The 7,077-nt window shown below is 45.6% G+C and overlaps 1 long non-coding RNA gene and 1 pseudogene across 6 annotated transcripts; both read left to right on the forward strand.

Annotated features, from left to right (window-relative positions):
- Positions 1–660: 660 nt before the first annotated feature.
- Positions 661–5,647, forward strand: LOC127923236 (epithelial splicing regulatory protein 1-like; annotated as a pseudogene).
- LOC127923237 (uncharacterized) lies at positions 3,722–4,819 on the forward strand. 6 transcript variants are annotated; one of them, XR_008113779.1, is made up of 4 exons: positions 3,722–3,769; positions 3,904–4,272; positions 4,361–4,442; positions 4,736–4,818. It is a non-coding gene; the product is annotated as an uncharacterized LOC127923237 (long non-coding RNA). The 6 variants fall into 6 exon arrangements; XR_008113775.1 differs by having other exon boundaries at positions 3,728–3,810; XR_008113778.1 differs by having other exon boundaries at positions 3,728–3,810; positions 3,904–4,231.
- Positions 5,648–7,077: the final 1,430 nt, after the last annotated feature.

Here is a 7,077-nt window from a genome sequence, read left to right on the forward strand (position 1 = left end):
ACCTGTTAATAACCTATTACTGACCCTAACCAACGGTACATAGAGGTAACCTGTTAATAACCTATTACTGACCCTAACCAATGGTACATAGAGGTAACCTGTTAATAACCTATTACTAACCCTAACCAACGGTACATAGAGGTAACCTGTTAATAACCTATAATCAACCTTTTACTAACCCTACCACTAACCAACGATACATAGAGGTAACCTGTTAATAACCTATAATCAACCTTTTACTAACCCTACCACTAACCAACGATACATAGAGGTGACCTGTTAATAACCTATAATCAACCTTTTACTAACCCTAACACTAACCAACGATACATAGAGGTGACCTGTTAATAACCTGTTATCAACCTTTACTAACCCTACCAATAACCACGATACATAGAGGTGACCTGTTAATAACCTGTTATCAACCTTTTACTAACCCTAACACTAACCAACGGTACATAGAGGTGACCTGTTAATAACCTGTTATCAACCTTTACTAACCCTACCAATAACCACGATACATAGAGGTGACCTGTTAATAACCTGTTATCAACCTTTTACTAACTATCTATGGTGTGGCTCAGATACTAACAACACCAGTAAATAAGTAAACATAACCTGTAAATAACAGCTGGAGCACAAAGAGCAGGAGTTAATGCCATGTCTTTTCTGCTGCAGGTGTACAAGGCAACAGGAGAAGACTTCCTTAAGATAGCAGGCGGTACCCTCCAGTGAGGTGGCATTGTTTCTGTCTCGAGAGGGACCAGGTGATTGTCAGGATGAGAGGTCTTCCCTTCACTGCCACACCTGACCAGGTGCTGGCCTTCTTCTCCCAAGGGGAGGGGCCTAAAGAGGCGTGTCCTGTCAGTGGTGACAAGGATGGCATCCCTATTTGTGCGTTTCCCTGATGGAAGGCCGACAGGCGACGCCTTTGTCCTATTCGCCAGTGAGGAGCATGCTCAGTGCGCTCTCAGGAAGCACAAAGACATCCTGGGAAAGAGATACATTGAGCTGTTCAAGAGCACCGCCGCTGAGGTGCAACAGGTATGAAGAGGAGGGGTTGTCTGTCTGTTAAGGTGTAACAGGTATGAAGAGGGGGGAGGGTTTGTCTGTCTGTTAAGGTGTAACAGGTAATGAAGAGGGAGGTTTGTCTGTCTGTTAAGGTGTACAGGTATGAAGAGGGGGGAGGGTTTGTCTGTCTGTTAAGGTGTAACAGGTATGAAGAGGGGGAGGGTTTGTCTGTCTGTTAAGGTGTAACAGGTATGAAGAGGGGGAGGGTTTGTCTGTCTGTTAAGGTGTAACAGGTATGAAGAGGGGGAGGGTTTGTCTGTCTGTTAAGGTGTAACAGTGTATGAAGAGGGGAGGGTTTGTCTGTCTGTTAAGGTTAACAGGTAATGAAGTATAATGTGGGGGGGTTGTCTGTCTGTTAAGGTAACAGGTATGAAGAGGGGGAGGGTTTGTCTGTCTGTTAAGGTGCAACAGGTATGAAGATGGGAGGAGGGTGTCTGTTAAGGTGCAACAGGTATGAAGAGGGGAGGGTTGTCTGTCTGTTAAGGTGTAACAGGTATGAAGAGGGGGAGGGGTTGTCTGTCTGTTAAGAAGGGGAAACAGGTATGAAGAGGAGGGTTTGTCTGTCTGTTGGGTGCAACAGGTATGAAGAGGGGGAGGTTTTGTCTGTCTGTTAAGGTAACAGGTATGAAGAGGGGGAGGGTTTTGTCTGTCTGTTAAGGTGTAACAGGCATGAAGAGGGGGAGGGTTTGTCTGTCTGTTAAAGTGTAACAGGTATGAAGAGGGGAGGGTTTGTCTGTCTGTTAAGGTGTAACAGGTATGAAGAGGGGGAGGGTTTGTCTGTCTGTTAAGGTGTAACATGTATGAAGAGGGGAGGGTTTGTTTGTCTGTTAAGGTGCAACAGGTATGAAGAGGGGGAGGGTTTGTCTGTCTGTTAAGGTGTAACAGGTATGAAGAGGGGGAGGGTTTGTCTGTCTGTTAAGGTGTAACATGTATGAAGAGGGGAGGGTTTGTTTGTCTGTTAAGGTGCAACAGGTATGAAGAGGGGAGGGTTTGTCTGTCTGTTAAGGTGCAACAGGTATGAAGAGGGGGAGGGTTTGTCTGTCTGTTAAGGTGCAGACAGGTATGAAGAGGGGGAGGGTTTGTCTGTCTGTTAAGGTGCAACAGGTATGAAGAAGGGGAGGGTTTGTCTGTCTGTTAAGGTGTAACAGGTATGAAGAGGGGAGGGTTTCTCTGTCTGTTAAGGTGTAACAGGTATGAAGAGGGGAGGGCTTGTCTGTCTGTTAAGGTGCAACAGGTATGAAGAGGGGAGGGTTTGTCTGTCTGTTAAGGTGCAACAGGTATGAAGAGGGGAGGGTTTGTCTGTCTGTTAAGGTGCAACAGGTATGAAGAGGGGGAGGGTTTGTCTGTCTGTTAAGGTGCAACAGGTATGAAGAGGGGAGGGTTTGTCTGTCTGTTAAGGTGCAACAGGTATGAAGAGGGGAGGGTTTGTCTGTCTGTTAAGGTGCAACAGGTATGAAGAGGGGAGGGTTTGTCTGTCTGTTAAGGTGTAACAGGTATGAAGAGGGGGAGGGGTTGTCTGTCTGTTAAGGTGCAACAGGTATGAAGAGGGGGAGGGTTTGTCTGTCTGTTAAGGTGCAACAGGTATGAAGAGGGGGAGGGTTTGTCTGTCTGTTAAGGTGCGACAGGTATGTCGAGGGGGAGGGTTTGTCTGTCTGTTAAGGTGTAACAGGTATGAAGAGGGGGAGGGTTTGTCTGTCTGTTAAGGTGCGACAGGTATGTAGAGGGGGAGGGTTTGTCTGTCTGTTAAGGTGCGACAGGTATGTCTGTGTGTCGGAGGAGGGGTGTGTTTGTCTGTCTGCTAAGGTGCAACAGGTAGAAAGAGAGAGGTAGGGAGTGTGCATGCATGTGTGTGTGTTGGTTCGTGTGTGTGTTGGTATAGTCCTGGTGGGGGTTTCTGTAGGAAACCTAAGCAGAGGATTTAAAGGTTTAAGGGTGTGACACAGAGCTTCAATAGAACACGGGCATTTACTCTAATTAACAACTGGATGAGCGAGTGTGTGTCTGTGTGTGTCTGTGTGTGTGTCTGTGTGTTTGTGTGTGTGTCTGTGTGTGTGAGTCTGTGTGTGTTTGTGGCTGTGTTTGCGTGTGTGTGTGTGTCTGTGTGTGTGGCTGTGTGTGTGTGTGGCTGTGTGTGTCTGTGTGCGTGTGTGTGTGTGTGTCTGTGGCTGTGTGTTCGCGTGCACGTGTGTCTGTCTGTGTGTGTGTGTGTGTGTTTGCTATCCTCCTCATTGCCTGGCGTTCTGGTTAATGGGAGGGTTTGTTGAGTAAACACTTAAATGCTCTGGTCTGTGAAAGTGCCTCCTAATACACACACACACACATACATACACACACACACACACACACACACACACACACACACACACACACACACACACACACCTCCACCTCACCTCTCATAGTCTTAATAGCCCTATTCATTTGATAGCTTAGTGTCTCAGCTCTCAGTGTAGTAACATTCCCATGCACTTAGACTCCTACACAGTACAGGTTTAAATGTTCTAGTGGTTTTAGACTCCTACACACATGTTTATATGTTCTAGTGGTTTTAGTTTACATGTTTATATGTTCTAGTGGTTTTAGACTCCCTACACAGTACAGGTTTATATGTTCTAGTGGTTTTAGACTACACTACACAGTGGTTTTAGACAGTACAGGTTTATATGTTCTAGTGGTTTTAGACTCCTACACAGTACAGGTTTATATGTTCTAGTGGTTTTAGACTCCTACACAGTACATGTTTATATGTTAGTGGTTTTAGACTTCTACACAGCAGTTTATATGTTCTAGTGGTTTTTACACAGTACATGTTTATACTCCTACACAGTACAGGTTTATATGTTCTAGTGGTTTTAGACTCCTACACAGTACATGTTTATATGTTCTAGTGGTTTTAGACTCCTACACAGTACATGTTTATATGTTCTAGTGGTTTTAGACTCCTACACAGTACAGGTTTATATGTTCTAGTGGTTTTAGACTCCTACACAGTACATGTTTATATGTTCTAGTGGTTTTAGACTCCTACACAGTACAGGTTTATATGTTCTAGTGGTTTTAGACTCCTACACAGTACATGTTTATATGTTCTAGTGGTTTTAGACTCCTACACAGTACATGTTTATATGTTCTAGTGGTTTTAGACTCCTACACAGTACAGGTTTATATGTTCTAGTGGTTTTAGACTCCTACACAGTACAGGTTTATATGTTCTAGTGGTTTATGTTCTAGACTCTTACACAGTACATGTTTAAATGTTCTAGTGGTTTTAGACTCTTACACAGTACAGGTTTAAATGTTCTAGTGGTTTTAGACTCCTTCACAGTACAGGTTTATATGTTCTAGTGGTTTTAGACTCCTACACAGTACATGTTTATATGTTCTAGTGGTTCAGAAATGTTCTATGTTCTAGTGGTTTTAGACTCCTTCACAGTACAGGTGTATATGTTCTAGTGGTTTTAGACCCTACACAGTACATGTTTATATGTTCTAGTGGTTTTAGACCCTACACAGTACAGGTTTATATGTTCTAGGGTTTTAGACTCCTACACAGTACAGGTTTTATATGTTCTAGTGGTTTTAGACTCTACACAGTACAGGTTTATATGTTCTAGTGGTTTTTACACAGTACACTCTAGTGGTTTTAGATCTCTACACAGTACAGGTTTATATGTTCTAGTGGTTTTAGACTCCTACACAGTACAGGTTTATATGTTCTAGTGGTTTTAGACTCCTACACAGTACAGGTTTAATATTTCCATAAGTGGTTTTTAGATGTCTAGGTGAGGTCAGGGGGTCAGAGAGGTTAGTGGTAGTGGTGACCCTGAAGAGGGGCTGGAGGTTGCAGTTCTTCTCCAGGACGGTAAACATTGTGATATCCTGTTGGCAACCAGCCAGATCCCTACTGTCAACACACAAACACACACACACCTTTTCAATACAGACACACACACATCTACACACACTTAATCGGAATACCCCTGCCAGATTAAAACCAGGAACTCCAGAGAGAATATGCTTGTTTATGTGTGTGTGTTGTTGCTGAACCAGCACTTATAACCATCTAACCGTATAACTCTCTCTGTGTGTAGGTGTTGAACAGGTACACGTCAGCCCCTCTGATCCCCGTGGCTCCAGCCCCCCTGGTGTCAATGTTGCCCTCTGTGTCTCTGTTGCCCTCTCCTGGTGGTGTGAGGGACTGCCTCAGGCTGAGGGGGCTGCCCTACACCGCCACCATAGAGGACATACTGGCCTTCCTAGGAGAATACACACACGACATCAGACCACACGGAGTACACATGGTGGTCAACCAACAGGTAGGTTGGTTGACACACTATATAAGCCTGCTCACGCACACACACACACACACTATGCATACTGATAGTAAAGCTACCCTGCTTTGTGTGTGTATCTCCATAGGGTCACGTCCGTCAGGGACTGTTTCATCCAGATGTGTTCAGCAGAGCGGGCTTTCTCTGCCTCCCAGCGGGTCCACAAGCAGGTGATGTCTGGTCCAAGGGCCCCAGGCTGGCAAGCGAGGTTCAGCTTCGCCTTCTGTGGAGGTGTTCCCCTGTAGCGCTGAAGAGGATGGGTCTGTGTTGGAGGCCCCTCTCACACACACATTCACACCACCCCGGACCAGGAGGGACAGGGCTCCCAGCTCCGCCGCCATGTATAAGTCCAAGCGTAAGTGCTGCTGGGAGCTGGGCGCTTGGGGACCTTGAGGGTAGGTGGGCTGCCACAGACCAGGGGGCAGGAAAGGGTGAGGGGGACAGAGGGTCAGAGGTTAAATCTTGCCCCCTGTCTTCTTTTCTGTCTGGGTTTCTCTGATCTAGAACTCTGGGAGGGGTAGGAGCGTCTGCCCTGACCACAGAGGGGCAGGGAACCAAGTGCCAGTGTATGTTTGTTTGTGTTACCTTGTGGTTTTGGGGGAATATTCTGTGTGATTTTGGTGAATTTGCATGCGGGGAAATCTTGTAGTTCATTGACTGTTCAATGTAAACATCTTCTTCTGCTCTGATTAAAAACAATTATTATTTCCAATGGTTTATGTGTGCTTGGCATGTGTGAGGCCTCACCCCCAAAATTCCAATGGATCCCAATGTGCTGGAAGCATTGATTAGGTGTGTACAATATTACAAAAGTAAACTTGAAGGTAGGACTCAGTTGATTTAGGATTGGGCTTGAGTCTCAGTCGGTGTCAGTGGGGCTGTGGAAGAGTTGGGTGGAGCTGAGCTGGTGTGTAGTGATGGAGATGTCTAAGTATTGAGCTCTGGTGTGTAGTGATGGTGATGTCTAGTCATTGAGCTCTGGTGTGTAGTGATGGTGATGTCTAGTGATTGAGCTCTGGTGTGTAGTGATGGAGATGTCTAGTCATTGAGCTCTGGTGTGTAGTGATGGCGATGTCTGGTCATTGAGTCATCGTGATGGAGATGCTAGTGTGAGCTCTGGTGTAGTGATGGTGATGTCTAGTGATTGAGCTCTGGTGTGGTGATGGTGATGTCTAGATTGAGCTCTGGTGTGTAGTGATGTTCAGTGATTGAGCCTGGTGTGTAGTGATGGTGATGTCTAGTCCCATTGAGCTCTGGTGTGCAGTGATGGTGATGTCTAGTCATTGAGCTCTGGTGTGTAGTGATGGAGATGTCTAGTGATTGAGCTCTGGTGTGTAGTGATGGTGATGTCTAGTCATTGAGCTCTGGTGTGTAGTGATGGATGTCTAGTCATTGAGCACTGGTGTGTAGTGATGGTGATGTCTAGTGATTGAGCTCTGGTGTGTAGTGATGGAGATGTCTAGTGATTGAGCTCTGGTGTGTAGTGATGGAGATGTCTAGTGATTGAGCTCTGGTGTGTAGTGATGGAGATGTCTAGTGATTGAGCTCTGGTGTGTAGTGATGGTGATGTCTAGTCATTGAGCTCTGGTGTGTAGTGATGGAGATGTCTAGTCATTGAGCACTGGTGTGTAGTGATGGTGATGTCTAGTGATTGAGCTCTGGTGTGTAGTGATGG

This window comes from Oncorhynchus keta, unplaced genomic scaffold (assembly GCF_023373465.1).
Source record: "Oncorhynchus keta strain PuntledgeMale-10-30-2019 unplaced genomic scaffold, Oket_V2 Un_contig_28938_pilon_pilon, whole genome shotgun sequence".
In the NCBI taxonomy this organism is placed as follows: Eukaryota; Metazoa; Chordata; class Actinopteri; order Salmoniformes; family Salmonidae; genus Oncorhynchus; species Oncorhynchus keta.